This window comes from Pleurodeles waltl, chromosome 1_2, assembly GCF_031143425.1.
Source record: "Pleurodeles waltl isolate 20211129_DDA chromosome 1_2, aPleWal1.hap1.20221129, whole genome shotgun sequence".
Classification (NCBI taxonomy): Eukaryota; Metazoa; Chordata; class Amphibia; order Caudata; family Salamandridae; genus Pleurodeles; species Pleurodeles waltl.
Genome location: NC_090437.1, coordinates 487,756,306 through 487,775,861, shown reverse-complemented (window position 1 = coordinate 487,775,861; position 19,556 = coordinate 487,756,306). Strand labels below are relative to the sequence as shown.

General features: G+C 43.2%; 1 protein-coding gene across 2 annotated transcripts in view; it reads left to right on the top strand.

Moving 5' to 3' along the window:
* The first annotated feature begins 493 nt into the window (after nucleotides 1-493).
* Nucleotides 494-19,556, top strand: part of AIMP1 (aminoacyl tRNA synthetase complex interacting multifunctional protein 1) — a 205,568-nt gene continuing 186,505 nt past the window's right edge. Inside the window, exon 1 of one of the 2 annotated variants that reach the window (XM_069241241.1) lies at nucleotides 494-811. The gene's annotated coding sequence lies outside the window, so the exon portion shown is untranslated. The remainder of the gene's footprint in view (nucleotides 812-19,556) is intronic. The other variant, XM_069241223.1, reaches the window with a different exon arrangement.

Here is a 19,556-nt window from a genome sequence, read left to right as displayed (position 1 = left end):
CAACGCGATTTGAACCCCAGAAAAGCAGACAGTAATCAGTGGGCGAACTGACCCATTATGTTTGAACGCCTCGTCAGGGGTATTAAACACAATATAAATACAATTTCAAATGTCCTCCGAATCACCACGGGCCATCCACCCCATATCTAATTTCACACTCCGCAAAGTATTAACTATCCACCTGCACAGCAAAAAATAAATAAGTGCACTCCCATAGCAAATTAGCAGGTTCGAATGGGGCGTACTAGGGTTGGTTGGCGTGCAACAGTGCTCCTATCAGAGGTCAGTTTACACATTACGACTTCTTCTCCCACTTTTGAGACAAGTCTCGGAATTTGTTCCGTCGTAGGATTGGCTGTCGTGCTACCCGGACGTATTAAAATTACAGGTTGATTTTATCATTTAAAAGATGTACACGTGAACAGCTAAACATCAATTTATAGGCACCGGCGGTCCGTTTAAGTGAGAGATAGGGAGTCACCTTCCCTTTTAAATAACAGAGTGGAAGAGCGCTGGGGCGCATGAAAACCTTCGAAATCTCATATTCTTTCGTGTTTTATGTTATCAGTCACTGTCAGTGCCATTGTTATCCCGGAAGTAGTATTCAGCCATTTTAAGACAGGAAGGCTCGTATTATTGGTGAACAAAAACCTTTCATCTTGGTACGGGGCGAAATGCATTCCTGATCCACGTCGCCCGGCACAGCACGCTGTCAGAAGCTAATCTTGGGAGTTGTGTGACACAACAGAAAGGGACGCTGCCCGCCTCGCAGAATTCAATTGCTGGATACAGGGACCTCGACGTACGGCAGGTGGGAAAACGAAGGGCCCAGGGTCAAGCCACCAGAGCTTAGTACGATACTGCCAGAACACAACGTTCTATAGAAGTGACATCGCCAGTATAATGTAGGAGAAAGAGGGAGAAACCGAAATGTTTTTAATCCTAAGGGAGGTTCCATAAGGGGCCAACAAGCAGAAGCGGGGAAGGAGGGGTTAGAACGGTTGAAGAAACACAACGTTATTATACCACAGTTTGTCAGTAGTTTCTCTGTAAATGTAATCGACATTTTGAAATATGCGGAATACTTTTTCATGGATGTCATTGCAGTTTTGTATATCCGGTTTCCCTGCGTATCGTAGAAAATAGTGTCAGGATGGGTCTCACTAGAATGCACAATATTACATAAATTGTCTGGTCGTTGTTTCTGAAAACCCCGTAAGATTAGGACGTAGGTTATATTGGTGTATTTTGAAGACCAGCGAGCCTCGTGGACGACGTTCAACGACGATGATGCTTCCTGTATTGTACGAGGTCTGTGCTTCTGACAGGGCGGTGGTTTCGGAGCAATTTACTATTGGTCTGCTTAAACTCATTTAGCGACAGTTTAAATACCTAATTATCAGAATAGCAAAAAGAGCTAATGCTGTAAAAGGCCAGGTAACGAATCATAGAGTTCAGGTCAGATTTATTAGACAATGCTTTACGACCACAAGTGGAAAACGGCAGGTTTAAGTTGAAAGACTTGCCAATTGGCTAAGGAGAGAGACAATTTTTTAATGTTATTTTTACTTCCTGTAGTTTTTCTACATTTTGAAACTGAAATAGTTTGATTCTTTTAAGTTCAATTCATGAATTCAACAGCAAAGTAGTATAGTTTGTTTTCCTGTGGGTCCACTCTCACTTAATCCTCTGAGGCACTGTGTGGTCTTTCTCTGATTTCCTCTTTCCCACTTTTGAGGCCCTGTATTGGCCTGCTGCTTGCTTTGTGGTATGTTAAAAGCCTTCCTTCGCAGTCCGTAATTGGAAAGTGTTAGAAATCGGGCTGTTGGTTGACTGGATTGTGAACCTTAGTCAAACAGCAACCACGATAACTGTCAGGCAAACCGTAAATTAATCTTTGCTCACCCTCTGGTAGCTTGTCACAGAGCAGCCAGGTTTAACTTAAGGGCTATGTGTAAAGTATTGTTACAACACTTCTAGTACTAAAACAGTGGAAATGCCACAAAAAACATTCCACACCAGGTTAGAAAAATAACTCTTGATTTTAATAAATGAAACTACCAAAACAATAAAAAACAAAATAAGTAGCGCTTAAGTGATGCATATTTAAAGATTAAACTGTAAAATAGCGTGTAGAAGGAAGAAGCACCAATCTGGTTGCGCTGTCCCAAGGCAAAGTCAACAGTTCAGGCTAACTTTGATGTAGCGTGGGCTTGCTTCAGGGACCCAATTGGGCCAGCTGAACCAAAGTACCTGAAATCCTGGTTGCGGAGCGTTGCGTTGGTGCTGAACCATGCAGTAGAGGTGATGCGTCGTTTTTTTTTTTTTTTTTTTTTTTTTTCCCCATGCAATCGTGGCAATTCTTCGATTCCGAGCTGCTGCCTCGAAATTGATCCATGTGCCCAGGCTTGCGATGTGAAGACTGGTGTTGAGGATGCGTTGTGCAGTCGAGGCAATGAATCTGTTCCAGTGAGCGCAGGGGCTGTGATGAGGAGATTCGTCATAAAGGCTGCTGTCAATAGGGATGCGAGGACCTTGCACCCGGAAAATGGTTGCAGTGGTGGTTCTAAAGGCAGTGCACCAGTTCTGTTCCACCATAACAGCAACAATGTGTCTATTCTCTCCCCCAGCAGAGGCTACATCAGTTCCTCTATAGCAAACACCTTAGGCCAACTTCCAAGGGTCCAGGAATGGGGTGGCGCCACTTGGCAGGACAGACTAGCAGATGGCAGAGTCCAGGTGTAGGAGCCGGGCGGTTGGAAGTCTGTTATGTCCCTGAGACTTCAGATCAGGAGTCCAGCCAGCTAGCTCTAGGACTCACTCCTGGTTCAAGTGATGCAAGTCCATTCCTTCTCACCCTGGCAGGGGAACAGCGGGCAGAAGGGTAGCACAGCAAGGCATAAGTCCAGCAGAGTTGCAGTCCTTTAGCAGCACAACGGTCCTTCTCCCTGCCAGAGAATCCGTAGGTCCAGAAATGTACTGATTTGGTGGTGTCAGTGCTCCAGTACTTGTACCCAGTGGGGTCTTTGAAGTGGCAGGGACCTCAAACACAGGCCTTTTAATTGCAAAGAGGTCCTGTCCTGGCTCCAGACTTTCTACAGGGGGTTATGTAGCCCTTTGTGTGGGGACAGGACACAGCTTGTTCAGGTATAAGTGAGGTTGTGGCCCGCACCTCCCTCCCATCCTCCCAGGGTGGCCCATTGAGTCTCACCTAAGCTCCCATTGTGTGGCTGTTTAGAAGGAATACACAAAGCCCAGCTGTCACCCACTGCAGGCAAGTGATCAGAGACAGGCATCTTGCACCAAATCATTAAAGGAACAAAATGTCAAGTTTCTAAAAGTGGCATTTTCAGAATTGCAATTTTAAAATCTGACTTTGTTATAAGGTGTGATTTTAAATTGTGATTCCCGAGACATCAAACTTGAAAGATTTTATCTCATCCAGATTTTGAATTAGACTTATAATATAGAATAAGGTAATCCCAATGTTCTACTGTGGGAGAGGTAGGCCTTGCAGCAGTGAAATACTAATTTGGGAGCTTTTTCACAACCAGGACTTGAAAAACTAAAGAAGTACATGCCTGCCTTTTTAATCCATTCCACCCTGCCCTCTGGGTTGTCCAGGACCTACCTTAGGGGTGACGTATTTGTATAAAAAGAGAAAATTTGGGCCTGGCAAATGGGTTACTTTGCCACATTGACAAGGGTGTGTGAAACTGCACATACAGGCTCTGCAATGTTGTGCCCGAGACATGGTTAAAGGGCTAATTAAGTAGGTAGCACAATCTAGTGATGCAGGCCCACAAATAGCATTTAATTTACAGTTCTTGGGAACATGTAGTGCACTTTACTAGAGGCTTACAAGTAAATTAAATATGCCATTTGGGGATAAGACAATTTTACTATGTTTAGTGGAGAGAATACAAGCACGTTAAGACTGTTTAGCAGTGGTAAAGTGCACAGAGTCCGCAAAGCCAGCAAAAATGAGGTCAGAAAAGTAGGGGACGTAGGCAAAAAGTTTGGGGATGACGCTGCAGGAAGGGCCATTTTTTAACAGAATGTAAGTGAAGGGGCAAAGTGGTGAGTTGGGGGGAGAGGTAATTTCAGTGATAAGGCGTTAACAAAAGAAAAGGCTCAGAGTAAATTCACATATACACTCATTCATGGGTCTTGCCTAATTGCCTAGCTGTGCTTAATTTGGTCAAGTGTTATGACCTTCCTATTTTTTTTTTTTTTTTTACCTGCTTGACATGTAAACAGAAGTCTCTGCCTCATCCTCATTTGTAGTTTATTGAACTGATTTGCTCCCAGGGCCAACTCTTGATTTTCAATGTTTGGATTTTTTTAATTGGAAATCTTCCTGAAGACACAGATCATAGCCGATTTACTGACCTTGATGTTTTCCAGATTTCACTGTGTGGGCAGGCAGGTGTTTCTTATTTAAATTTGCAGCCGTTGAATGCCATGGTGTGCATCACTGCAGTCCTCCAAATGTGGGTTCATTCTTAGTACATTAGCTGCAATATATAGGAGCTGCTAAGTAAACACAGTGGAATGTTGCACAAGACAATACGGTCCAAATAGTTCATGAGAAGGGTAAGCATAGGTCACAGTCTTCTGTTCACAATACCTTACTTGTGTGCTCAGACTGGGCCCTCATCAAAGAAAGCATGTTGCATAAACTTGGTCTGTGCTTCTACTCCACGGATTGAATCAGTGTCTGATCTCATGAGTCATGTTTGAATTGGCAGGTTTGTTATGCTCCTTTTCGAGACAACCTTTTTTCATCCTGCTTTGAGCCCTGATCTCTTAACTCTCTGAAAAGCCATTGAAGTGCCTGGCTACAATTTTGGAGACTTGCTTAGTTAGTTCAGAGTGGACTGAGAGAAATGGGTTGGATGGCCACTGCAACATTCCCCATTAGTCCCGCTATATCAACCCTAGTTTTTAGGTTGAGCGTTAGCGTTCAGCCTGCTGTATACTAAAGTATACAATAGAGTGAGTTTCAGCGTTCTGATTTGTTAGTTGCAGTGTCCTTCAAAAATCCTTGCTTGCTAGTGGTCAGTTCTGCCTCTTTGTCCTGCCTTTTTTCACTTTGGGAGCAGCACAAAGTACTGTGTAATTACGCTATGTCCTGTTTATCTCTTCTGTAAGGGACTCTTTTGGCATTTGCCTGTTTCACCTCAATAGTGTGGGTGCTTGTTCAGCCCCCCCCTCCCCACCAGCACCCTCTGTAAACATGAACCAACAGCAGAGGAGGGCTTTTCCAGGGTCAGCTCATCCTCACTCTCTTCCTTTTGTTATTTTCAGTCTGTCTGGCAATAAAAGTCCAGTCAGTAATTTACAACGCTATGAGCTCTACCTCGAGCAAACACGTGACTATTGCATTCCAAATGCTTGTTTTGTGAAAGTAGGCTGTCTGATATTCAACGGTTAAGCTGGTGAGAGACAGACAGGCTGTACACTGCAGCTCTAGACGTTTTTGTATAAAACATTTGCAGTGCAATCAATACAAAAGACAATAAACAAATTGAAAAATAAATGGATCAAATTCTTAGGTCGAAAGCCAAGAGACGCTTCTGCAATAAATGACTTGTAAAGGGAGAGACTAGAGAGAGCTCCTTGAAGTGTAAACAGACTTGGGGCCCTTTTTGGGGGGGCGGGCGGTGCTGCAGGCAGAGCTGCCGGGTCAGGCCCTGAGGGTTGGGCCGCTCCTGCACCTGGCCTGGCAGCTTCAGGCCCTCGCACTGCTGGCCGCAAAGATGGAAATACCCCCGTCTCATTACCCGACCACCCGGGCAGCATCCCTGGTGGCGAACTACATCAGCTACCGGCAGGGGGCACCGCACCGCGTCTACCAGCTAGACTGGGTGGCAGAGGCCCGCCGAGAGGTGAGCGGGGCCGGGGTACTGACAGCCAAGGGCTCCTGAGGCGGTTAGAATGGCGGGGTGAAAGAATCCTGAGGAGGGCAGGGGGTGATTGGTCCGGGCTGATGTCGGCACGGCAAATCAAGAGAACCGCCTCCCAGCCGTTTGTCTTACAGTAACTGTCTTGCAATGGAACCCCAGCGGTTTATCACGTCCTATCCGGAACATTCCAAACGCCCCTCTCATCCCGAGGTGAGGAGACTCTTTTCCCTGCTCATGCGTATCTACCAGGTTTTCAGTCTGCCTGCTGCCTGTGTGTGACATCTCCATATTTTTCGGTGGGCTTGTGTGTGACATTTGATGCTCTTTCAGTGACACTGTGCATGAAATAAAGCAAATATCACAAATGCACAAATCGGCGCAATGTAATGCTTTAAAAATGGTCGAAAAACATCCTTGAGTGAAGCCAGGACGGAATGAAGGAGTCAGTCACATGGATTGTGCTGGCCTTTCCCTCAGCACCCCCTGCTCACAGTGAGACACGCACAAGACAAAGAATTTCACTTGGTGCAAATTCTTCTGTTTAGTTTTATGACCACAAAATTTCAATGCTACACTTTTTATTACCTGCTAAGCAATTGCAATCTGGTACTTCCATAGCAGAAATCAAGTGAAGCAAAACTACAAGTGACAGAATGGGTAATGTTGTTTAAATGCTGCTCCACACCAGGCCATTCATTTTACTGTGAACCCATAAGAGAACTCATTTCCATTATCTTCACTCGGCACCTCTACCCTGTAGGCCCTTTTTGTTTGCTCAGTTGATCGCAGCCCTGCCGAGGGCCACACATTTGTGTGACAGCATGCAAGTCTGGTGGGTGTGCGGTAGCATAACCTATAATGGTTTATTCTAACATGAGATGCGTGGAATTTAGCAGGTCTGCACATGTGGTACACCCCTGTAATTCCCTCCTTGGTGCACCAGGACATTTCATTATTCCCCTGCTATGTAAGCATAAACAAAGCTGGAATGAGACCCTATGGGTGATATGCCGCATTTTACAAGTACTGATTTATTTATTGAAGGTCATTTACATAGCTGCCAAGTTTCCTGTGTGTGTGTATGTATGATGTCAGTGGTTGGCATGTGTTTAGGTGTGCCACTTCAATGGCTGAAGTGGGCTTATGTGTGACATTTAATTGCCTAACCTGTGACACTTTGAGTGACATTTTACCACAAGTCAAAGTAGCTGTGCCTGTATTATAAGGTTAAATTCAGAATGTCCTAAGCAACCCTTAAAGAGTTCAGTGTAGGTAGGCGAATGGGTGTTTCCCGCATAAGGGGCATAAGATGCTGGATGTTGCATGCATCCCTGGCTAACGTATGAAAATATAGGTACACATGCCAACAGAACCGATTCAGATTGGAGATTGCAGACTTTTAAAGTAAAAAATGGCTTTATTTTATCTACCTACAGCCTAAAATCGACCATGCTGCAACACTGGTGGGGAAAATACATACTTACATTTTTAGGGTTGAGCTCGCAAGTGCTCTGGCCTGTTGTAATCTCTCTGTGGGCTTTTAACCACGCCCACTAATGCATTCTTTGTTGTGCTTGTCTTAAATGCTTAATTTTTATTTGTTAATTTTGTGAAATGTCCCTCCTTTGCGTGCTGACTTTCCTCCCAGGCAATTTTACTAAGTGAACCTTTTTGTTGGCCATCACACTACGTCACGCTTACTCCTGTTACAGCGTGTGATGGCCCTTCCTCTGTTTTCGGTTTGCCTTTCATCCCAGCCGCGATCCTTTCTAGACATTCAGGCAGGGAGCCAACAACTCTTTCGTTCACGGCGGGTGTGGCGCTTTGAATTGACTTATATCAACTGTTTTCCTTTTCCTTTTCAATTTATGTGGCACGAAAAGTCGTTAGGAATTTACAACGCTAATAACTCTAACTCGAGCAAACGCGAGACCCATTGCATTGCAAATGCTTGTTTGGCTTTGAACTGCCATATTAAAGCTGGATAATGACGCTCTCATGGTCGACACTGGACCCGAACCAGAGATCATTCCAGTGCTAGGTCCACTGCCATCTTCAGAGCATTTGTAAACCAAAACAATGCAAAATCAGTAGTGTAAAACCATCTGAAGTAAAGCCCTCTCCTTCCATCATCTTTTTGTGTTGCTAAAGTTGCCCTTAGTGGGAAGGGTATGCCCAGACGTGGGTCCCTTGCTCACTGTGCCACTGGATTCATGCTAGCTTGGCTGATGAAGGGTGATACCCTGAAACTGGTCCCAGGATGCTTGTTTCTGTTCCAGGGATGACCTGGCCTGGCAGTTCTGGCTGGACTGTTCCTATGAGGAACAGGGTCAAGACTGATTTGCATATGGTTGGGTACAAACCGGGGTGGCATGGTGAGCAATATAACAATGGATTAAACCCAGATCTGTGACTAGGGGTTAGTGTTTGAAACGTTTCAACACTCCGTCCATCATTCTTTTGTGTTGGTGAAGCCCTCTCACACAACCTAGACATGGACACATTACATTTGGGGAAAAGGGATTGGAAAGTATACCCAAGGTACCAGGGCCGCTGAAATATTGCTGCATCTACTCCAACCAGAAGTTCCTGAAACTTGGAATAGAAGCATGTCTCTACATTGAAGCAGCAATATGCATCCTTGCACACTGGCATTTATTATGAAGTCACCATTGTAGAGATTGACATTCTACAGGTGGAACCTAAAACAGCTTGACAAAGTCCTTGTATTCCAGGACCTCAAAAGATGATGAATCTGAGGTTTCAGATGGTATCTGTCTTGCGGAACCAATAATATAGGTGCTACTAATTGTCCATGGTCTCTGAACCAAAACAAAACCATACTGCAACAATTTCCACAGGCCTACCTGGAGGACTTGAATCCCATGAGTGAAAGGGGATGACATTGAATCTGACTAGTCAGTAGGGGCAGAAAAGGAGCATGGACTAACCAGTCAGGGTATAGATAGACCATAGCCCCTCCTGTTCAGCCCCAGTACTGTGGTGAAAATACTGGGTGCGTATGCATGGCCAGTTGGTAAGACCATGAATAGTAAGTAAGTGTTGCACACCAGTGAATTAGAAAAAAAACGGTGAGTTTCCCATATCAGGATATGTAGTTAGACGTCTTAAAGATCAGTGAAGTCAGAAACTTCTAGGATTCAATCAAAGGAATTATCCACTGTAATTAGTCTATCTTTAATGGTGATTTTGGTATTCAGCAGTTAAATTTTTTCGAATCCAGCACCAGCTTGGAACACTGTCGCCTTTGGTAGGACAAAATTGATTCAGTGAAAACTGACCTGTGTGCCCTGAGTATTGAAATACCAGATCCTTAATATCTTCCATTAACACTGGATTTGTCACTGGATCTCAGGGTTTTGGAGTCATAACCCCACCCCTAAATCGCCTTGAGTGTATAGAAATTCTGTCCAGTAATCACTGGATACTACAGATAGCACCCATGAGTTACAGAAAGACTGATGCTGCTATGTCCTACACTGTTGGGAACCGCTCCCCCCCCCCCCAACTCACTGCCTATCCTACCTGTTAGAAGCTAGGTCTGCTGCCTATCCTACCTGTTAGAAGCTAGGTCTGCAGCTAGTAAGCCTTTTTCTGGGTAGCCGGACAGCACACGTTTACCTCCTCCCCCATTCTTATTTTCTGTTGAAGAATTCAAAGAATGAAGAAGAACCAGTGCTTTTATCCATGGAAGCTAAAAACTCATTGCCACAGGACTTGCCCAGATAGTGAAACCAACTTTTCAGTTTCCTTAGCCTTGTGCACCATGCCTTTTAGCTCATCACCCAAGGAGTTGTTTTTGCTGTAAAATGGAGTGCTGTTGCAGCTCTCTCTGTTTAGAGTCCATGTGCAACTTGCATACCCGAGTTGCCACTGTAGAGCAGCCAATGAAGGTGGCAGTCCTAATAGAGGTAAATGTCACATAAGCCATAAGATTCATCTGCTGATCCATCATGCTGAGGATCTTGGAACAATCTATTTCATCCCACATGTGGTCAAATAGGGACCGGAAATCATGCTGGAAGGACTTGGCTGTATATCCATTATAAATTTGCTCTAGTGGTCAAGCTGTGTGAAATTACCTTGTGGTCTAAGGAGTCAGTTGGTGACATATTATTTTGTGTCATGGACATGTAACCACCCGTATTGGGCTGCTTGGTGTCCACTGGAATTGTATTTGCCAAACTCAGTTTCCCTCTTTTCACTGTGTACGTCATGACCACAAATGTGAGCATTATCAGCATTTCAGGCTCTCCATTCCCTCCGTGGAGCAAAAAAGTAGAAGTAGAGGGTAGTTTGTTTTTATCAAACATACCTGAACACAGAGAAGGAGGCACTGGTTGAACAGCACTTCCAGCATTTCACCTGACTCGAGACAAGAACCGTTTGAACATGGTCTCTCAAATAAACCAGGACTGTGGACCAGGCTCAGTATGCCCCTCCTCTTTAACATTAGGAATTTCTATTTCTGTTCATTCAGTTAGTGGCATTATCTGCAGCCACCGCTTCATCAATGAGTTCTTGCAGCACCTCCGTTTAGCATGGCAGAGATGGGGAGATCCTGTGGCACTTGGGTGAGTCAGAGAAGGAAACAGCCTTGAAATTAGAGCAAGATTGGGGCCTCCACTTCGATGAGCATTTTTTCCCAACATGGTACTGGTAGGCAGCAAAAGAAAATATCATGTCAACCCAAGTACCACTTTCCTGCCATAGAATGCCCATCCTCCTGAACCACTTTGCTTCGTTGAGCCTTGGTAATTCCTTTCCAGACTTTTCATGGCTGGGATGCTGTGATACTGCCTCCATCTGCCTTAACTGCTGTAGGAGGTACAGCATCAGCGCATACTATTGTATACCTGTTTGGCTGTGAGTGTGGCCAAATCTTATACTGCCCGATACAACGTGTTATGCTGGAACATCAGAAACTTCACTCTTCTACATGGAGACTGGAAAGATCCTCCCTAATGGCCAGCTGTAAAAGGACCATCGTCTCCCAAAATATTTTGGGGATGTTGTCATGGTAGAGATAACAAGAAGGGACGTTTATGTATCTCTATAAGAAATCACTGTTCATGCTTTGGGGGTGTACTGTTTATGACAGTGCTTCCCAAACTTTTTAGAACCATGAACTCCACTTTTGCAACCCACTAATGTACAAGAGGTGGGCAATAATTGTTTTCCCCCTGTAAGTAAAGCACCCCATGGTAGTGCCCTGCCATTTACAGGCAGCACATTTTCCATTGAAATGGCCACTAAATTTGCATAGACATATAATATTACCTATAAAACTATATTGCACACAAATGACAATGTGTGGAAAATCAGGTTTTAGTGATATTTATCATTTGTGCATCACCAAGTAAAATGTCTTGATCCTATTAAAATCTTTGTTTCCATCACACTTCAGAATTACCAAAAAATGCTTATTGTTTTCTTTTCCAACTACTCAGTGTACAGTATTTTGTACATTTACACTTTGTTCTGCATTCCCAGAAAATTAAATCATGCAGCCATTCCCTGCAAGGTTGTCACATAATTCACGTTTCTTTCTCTGATTGCAAAATTAGAGGAGTTTGTAAACACCAATCTCTTTATTAAACAAGCATTGGCAAAGCCAATAGGTTTCGCCATTGTTTTTTCTTTAGCATTCTATCTTGCTGTCTAACTCGATTATTAATAAGGCTCCCAATTTTCCATTTTCACAGATCAATACAGACAGAAAACAATGTGTTTCCTGTCTGTATTTATTTTTAAAAGTGGAAAAATACAGAAAATTGTGCTTCTTGTGAGCGACTTTCATGCTATTCTTCATGAATTCCAGGCCAACATCTGAGCAGCTAAACAACATGGAGAGTTCAAAAATAGGATGAGATTTCCTTAAATACAAATGTATGTTTCCATATATTTGTACATAATGCTAATATTTAACTATGACTGTAGTGTTTTGTTATAGCTAGCCGCCTAAGTTGCTGAAACACGACGGGCATCAAATTACGAGAGCATGTTTATCAGTTGAATAAATGTGGAATTACACCATTTTACAACTCCTTTTAATTCTCAAAATACAAAATAAATATTGCTAAATACCAAAAAGATGGGCAGAAAATAAATATGGATAAAGACGGACAGAAATGTTAAAAAAAAAAAATAGCATAAAGCCGGGAGCCCTTATCATAAATATTAGAAAAAGTTTATAATGCTTGTTTTAAATTTGATAAACCATTAATAGTTTGTTTATTAATTCAACATACATTGCAACATAAACAACTATTGATGATTTATCAAATTTAAAACGCATTATGACATTAGTGTAATATAATCCAGTTAGATAGTAAGATTGAATGCAAAATAAAAAACTAAGGTAAAACCTATTGGCTTTGACAATGCTTTTTTTTTTAAATGTAAATTGAATGACAAATTAGCCATCTATGTTCATTGCTATCAAATTCAGTTTGTAAATAGCATGCCTCACCGGTACATAGACAAAAGTGGGTATACAAGATGAGTGGTTTTATGACAAGAGCTGAAGCTGATGTTAAGCCCCTTTATTTCTAGCGACAAAATAACTAAGCACTCATTTAAGCGAGGCATTCCAGAACTCTGCCTCTTTTGCTGCTTTTCCCCAAACATCCAAGTTATATTTTCAATAGAAAGAAGGGAAAAATAAATAAAAAGAATATATATATATCCTAACTCAGTAGTATTCGAGATGGTACTTACTGCTTCTTATATGCAGTATGTTTCTGTGAGTGAAAGGACTCATCTCACAGGGTTTATAAACCGAGGCCTGGAGGGCTGCATAAGGAAAGAGCAGGCTACCTAGCAGGCATTGGCATTTGAGAGATGTTGGTCGCAAGAAATTGACAACAAGTAAATTAGGAATGCATCTGTAGTGTACCCAGTGACATCACCATCAAGTGGCACAGACTTCTTTTCACCAGTCTGTCGAAGAAGGCTGGTTGGATGGGTACTAATTGGCCCAGTCCCTTTAGTCTCCTGGATAAACGTTTCTGCCAACAATCTGCATTTGCAGGCGAAAGCTAACAAGGGAGGGTGGCCGGAAGCCTATGAGTAAAGGAGGCACTGTTGACTCCTCCCCCTCGAGCTGAAATGAATGCATGGCTACCAAGAGGTTAAATGTCATGCATGAAAACTTCAGTCAGTCCTTGCTTTTTAAAGAAAAGCAGGCCAAGCTCGTTTTAAACATTTTAAATGAGAGCCAGAGTCCGCGCAGGTTCAAATTCCTGTTGGTTAACAAACAAGGATGGGATAAAAGTGTTGTACGGGAAATGGGCCATTTATAGCAGCTGTGGGGTTGGCTTCATCTCTCTGTGACATGAATCTGGGTATTTCAGATTAAGAGATTGTATGTTTCGTACCCAATAACTACCAAAAACTCTCGGGCTGTATATAACTCCTATTCCAAATTTTAAAGATTAACATAAAACCTGCCCGCAGGCAAGCAAAACAGCTTCTGATTCAGTCTACTAGGAGCTTCTGTAATTAGCGACATCCTGGGAAGGACATGCTAAACTGCTCCATGTCAGTAGGGCACTGTGTATCCAACCCCCGGCCGTCTATCTCGCAAAGCACCCTTACCTGTTGTGCTAGTCTACTTGGTTTAATTAAAGCAACTACAACTTCCATAAAGCACTGCCTTGTCAATTAGAAGGATGCGGTTTGAATTCGCCAAAATGAAGATCTAATATGTGTCAACCCTACTTAAAAGCTATAGTCAGAGCACAGAGGGAAATGCATTAAAAAGCACAGGAGGGACGCTTGTACCTGTGCCCAGTCTCTGAGTCGGCTGCTGCTCCATCCACAGGTGAACCTGTACCCTGAGGACAGCTTACAGGCTGATGCCGTTACCACAAACAGGTGATTAGTTACTGGCTCCTGCTTTGTTTGTCCGCTGAACATGCCCATTAGTGGGTTGCAAACGAGGGAGGACAAGGTTTATCCAGCCCTGGACGTCATCCATCAAAAATAAGGGCCTCACCGCAGAACTCGTGGGTTGTCTGGTGTCACCTGTGAGTAAAGCGGACATGTCACTCGTGTCACAAGGCCACCGTGCTCCCATTCCTAGCCTATTCTTTTCAAAATCTGTTTTCTGCTGTGTTAGTTCTCCTAAAGCGAACGGATACTACAAATCCCAGAATATAGTTCTTTAGCAAACGTTCCAGCCTGAGAACTGGGGCTTCCGACCCTCTGTATGAGATGTGCAGCACATTTTGATTATGCCATTCGCAGTTTTATTTTTGCCCATATGAGCTGCAAATGAAAGCAGGGCTTAAAGGCCAGGACGTAGTGAAATCTTAGATAGTAACACATTAGGATCAGTAGCCAAAGAGCAGTGCAAGCCTCAAACGGCTCCTACAACACTGTTATCAGTCTCGTCCCCCTCCAAGTAAACCACAGTGGAGAAAGCTCAGTGCGCACACATTAGAAGACAATTTGAATTTAAGCCAATGTTTTTCTGTAGCTTTTCCAAAGCATACGTTTTACTAATTGTACACGATTCCAGATAGAGGCATCCTCGTGAATACACACACTGGATACAGTGTGCAGGTCTCGCCGTCTCTATCCACGCAGCTGCGGGAGGTGAAACTAAAAAACAGGCTGCACCTACAGGATATACTTTACGCAGCCAACAAAAAAAGAATAAAATACCTTTGAAAGCATATGGTCAGTGGAAGGACACTCACCATTAGCAGCAACCGGAAGGTGTACTTGGTCCTGACGCAAAATGACACAGGACGGCAAAGCAGCAGAAAGCAGGAAATGAAAGTAGAGGAGGCCTTGGCTTGTAAGACGCAAGGAAATTTGAGCGATGCGATGTTAGAGTAAGCCAATGGCAAGTTCAGATAAGTAAGGGGCTGGTTCTAAACCCCTTTGACGTTTTTTTTTTTTTTAAATTATCCTCTTATCTTTATTACTTAAAATCGTTGCACAGTACACCTAATATAACATTTTTTTTTTTATAAATGGTGTATATGCATTGCACTACCCGCAAAACGTTTTATCAGTAAGTTTAGGTGAGAGAAACGCACTTTTAGTATAAAACGTCAGCTAGCAATTCAAGTTAGACTGCTAAAAGTGTGCTGCTGTCGAGAGGCCAGTGTTACAAGTATGCACAAAATCACTTTCCCTCCTGAAATTATGAATTCTACCGAGGTACGAAGATTAAAGTGCATTCCATTATTACAGATCGTCCTCCTTCCTAAAGTTCAATAAATGTCTTATTGAAGTTATCAAGTCTTAGCTGATAAAACAATTAAAATTAAAAACCCTTTGTGTGAATATAAAACTTGGAAATCAGGAGGTGCAAATTAAAATACTAAAACTTGATGAGTTCCTAACACTGTGCTTATCAAAGTAAAGTATTAATTTATAACTGATTAAATGGTTAAAATTGAATTTAAATAGGCCTGGGACTCTCATTCAATTATGCTTGCAGCTGCAAGATAAATATCCCAAATTTGGCCAGCTCTGCCGGCTCCCTCAAAATGAACACCAGCGTTCTAGCCTCAGTACAAGACCTTATGCTGTTCCGAAAGAAGATGGGTCTTAGTGAAGTGCGTTGTGCGTTCATCAGTGCCGGGCAGCAGCAGAGTAGGTGGTTGAACGTCTCTATTTTATAGCCACAGAGCCTGCAACAGTTTATGTTGGTGAGAGAGTGCCATTCTGAGTTCAGTTCCTTTATCTTTAGGCCGAACAGTCTAGCAAAAGTGATCTGTGTCACGCTGGCCTTCCTGATTGTACAAGCCAAATAATGCTGGGGTACCAGATGCTGTGTGTCATTCTTATAAGAAGCCGCCACTGCTCTGTGTGCTGTAGTGTTGCTCAATTTTTCCAAGTCACATGCACAGGAGAGCGTTTTTATCTGCCTTTTCAAGACTGACTTGATGGATATTTGTGACTGTGCCATTTTAATCAATTCTAATTGGTCGATTTGATGGCTAGTTAGTGCTGTAGTTACGTATTGCGACCAGGGGTTCAAAAATGTGGTGGAGGGCTGATTCAGAGTATTGATTGAGGCCATGAATATTTTGTGATCGTACTTCAAGAAGGCCCCACCATGTTTGCCTAGTTTTGACCTTCCAGGCCAAATTCTAACCTTATCAGGTTGCACCTTATATATTGTGGAAGCTTGAACACTCCTTTTATAGGTTTTCACTTGGAGGTTTTCTGTCAGCGTGGTGAGTGGGCATGGAAATACTCTTGTCCATAATTGAATGCTGGAAGAAAATAAGCTTTGAGAACTTGGACAATTAGTCTGGCGGTTGGACTTTCCATAAGATTGTTTAACTAGCATATTATAGTTGTTATGAAACCAGCATTTGCCTTTAGATGGTGAAGGTTGACTTTGGGCTTTCCCTTTGCCATAACCAGACACCCAGGTAATTCTACGCATCTGTGGTGCTGATGGTAAGTGGCCCCATTTTCCAGCGGGAGTGCCGATATTTCAGTGACCCCAAAAAATTATTACTTTGGTTTTTGAGGTATTCGCTGTCATTCTATTTGCGGTGTTATAGCTATGCAAGGCAGTTAGTGCTTTTTGTAGTCCAATTTTTGAGTCATCCAACAAAACAATGTTGTCTGCATATTGCAGGAGTTTTAAGTTTAGGGTTCCCGATTTTTGGTGGGATCAGGTTTGCATGTCTTAATGCCTGAGACGTGTCTGCTGTGTAAAGGCTGAATAGTAGGGATGCTAACACACACCCTTGTTTTAACCTGTTGGTAGTGGGGATCTCCTTGCTGATAGCAGAACTCGACAGCTTGACCCTTACCAGGTTGATGTATAGAGTAGAATTATTGCCCTTAATAACTTGCTTAGAACGCCCCAGCTTTGGAGCTTTTGTGAGTTCCTGCTTGTTGCAAAAGGTTATTGGTGATATCTGGCCAGTTAACCTGGAGTGTGTTGCCTGCCATTGCCAGCATAATAGGGCCGTTTCATTTCTTCCAAGTGCTGCGTAACCGAGATGCCACTGGTCCCCATTTTATCTGCCGGATTAGTTGTGATTCCTCCTCTCCTCGTGAGGTTCCTATTAGCTGTTGTGTTTCCAGGTGCCTGTGTCCCTCTTGAGGTTTGCTATGAGTGGAAATGATCACTAGCATTTATTTGGAAGATTTCGAAGGATACCAGGCGCTTGATGACTTCCTCTGAGGCGAAGATGTAATCCAGGGTACTTTTGCCCTTAAAGGTTTTTTGGAAATAACTGTGCATGAAAGCTTGTGCTTTGCGAATGCTGACAGGAAGAAAGACTATGTTTACTAAGAAAATTGCAGCAATGTTCGGTGGCCAGGAATAGTGGTTGTTCAGGGGCTGCCCTTGCTCCCAGAAGTCTAAGGTTGAAGTCCCCGCAAATGATGGTATTATAACCGATATGATCACAGAGTACTCCATCCAGAGTGTCTACTAAGTGAGACCTACTTTCTGCTCTTGTTTGACCAAACGTATTAAAGTAAAGATTACTATTAGGGACTTACATTTATGGCGTTTTGATGTTAAAGTTTCCAGCCTTACTACCTGTAGCATTTCAGTTTGTGTAGCAACCACATGGGCTTTGAGTTCTAGATTGATATTCAGATATATCAAGAGGCCTCCCGAATATATTTTGTTATTGCAGCTTGTATTTTGTGGAAGCCCTGGGTTAGCAGAGGCAAGATTAGCCATGTTTCTTGCAGGCATATTATATCAGCTTTTTTGTTTGAAGCAGTTGCGCCCTGTCATGCTTCAGGAGTCTCTTTAGGCCTGCCACGTTCCACGAGACAACTGTCAAATGGCGGTGCAGCATTCCTGCATTGTTGTTTTTTACTAGGCATATTGCTGGTTGCTGCTGTGGGAGATAGTATAGCTCCTGTTGGTGCTGGTTTCAGTTCCTTGGGTAAGAAACACTTTTCTAGTGCATCTCGTTGGGGTTGGGTAGGTGCAGACTATGGAATGATTGGTATTCTGCCCTGCTGCCTTGAAGTGGCCTATCCCTTTTAAAATACTATTAGGACTATTTTTTGCTGCTGGAGTTTACTGGATTATTTTCTTTAAGGGAGTGGGGTATTTGGGCTGGCCAATCATCTCTGCTTTTATGCTCCATTCCTCCAGGGCCCTTTATTTGCTAATATCCGATCAGCCAGTGTCGGGGAACTTGAGGTTAATATGGTTGATTCCCGATGATTACTGTACTCGGGTAGCACCTTGAATGCCCCTCTTAAAATATTGTCGGAGTTTGTCAATCGCTTCTGGTAGTGCCTTGACTAACCGCAACAGATTTGAGCAGTTCAGGATATCGAGGTTCCCTTCTGAGCAGTATTGAGGTGTAAGAACTAATTCACCAGAGGGTGCACTGTTCCTCAGCTCATTTGTACCCTGGATCCCACCTTCACTGACTTTTGGTTCTCCCAGTATGCTTCCAGTTGTGTCAGATTGTGATAAGTTGATGGGTCTTTGTGCTTCAAATTTATAGAACAGTATAACCGTATTCAGTGGATCGGAATGATCATTTTTGGAGTCTAATATGGATCCAGTCGAGGATAAATGGCCATCAGGCTCACTTATCGTTACACTTGTACTGCTGTTGTTATGTTTGCGGCCTTAGGCTAATGACTGTGTGGGCTGATTATCTGCCGACTGTGAGGCATCATCATTCTCCTGGTTTTTCTCCTTGGTCTTCCTGCCCTTGATGATAAGATATACGCTTGGCTCGTCTGGCGATGCTGTCCTTAATTCTGTATTTTGCTGTGCCTGTAATGGGGACTTATTTATTTTATTCTTTGCCTTTTTTTTAAATCTCTTTTTGCTTCTCTTCGATAGCACTTTTGATCAGTGTGCCACACTATTTGCTGGGTCTTTCTGTATTTCTCCCTACCTCTGCTTCAGTACCTCCTTGGGATTGCAAGATGTGGATTTCTTCAGTTTGTAAGTTCTCCCTTGCAGTTGGAAAGTTAGGCTGATTATCCTGCCAGGGCGCCGAGGCCAGGAATGCAATAGTAATTAAGGGTGTTTGCGCCTCTTGAGTTGATGCATTGTTTGGCGCTTTGATTGGGACCTAAACTTACTGGTTTAACTTGTGCTGTGTCTGCTGCTGGTGGCCTGATGGTGCCTGAGCTCTGCAGAGCTATATTTAATTATTTGATCATGGTAGTCAAAACTTCTGGTAGAGCTGATAGTTTGTCCACAATCAGCATGCATGCACATACAGATGTGGTGTTGCTGGGTGCTGTGGGGCCGATACTTAACCCTCTTTGTTCAAAGGCTATAAATTTCAATTCAAGTTTGATGGATTCAGCCAATGTGTATATGAGGTCCAATTGCATTTCTAGCTTATCCGATTGCCAGGTGAGAGTGTTTATTGCGGCTGTCAAACTGGTATTAATTGATGCCAGTAGGTCGCTCTGGTCTGTGTCCATTGAAGTTCCGAGGTGCTTGACCTTTTCTTGGTAAATCCATCAGGCTTGAAGTATAAGGCGAGTAGTGCTGATTGTCAAGAGAGTCGCTGTACTTCTTTTCATTGCTAGCCCTCTATCTGCTTTCCAGTGCAATGGAGGATTCGTACTTGGAGACAGGCTGCCCTGTCAGTCCTGTATTAAGATAGAAGCTTGTCTTTTCTAGTTGGGGGTTATTTGCCT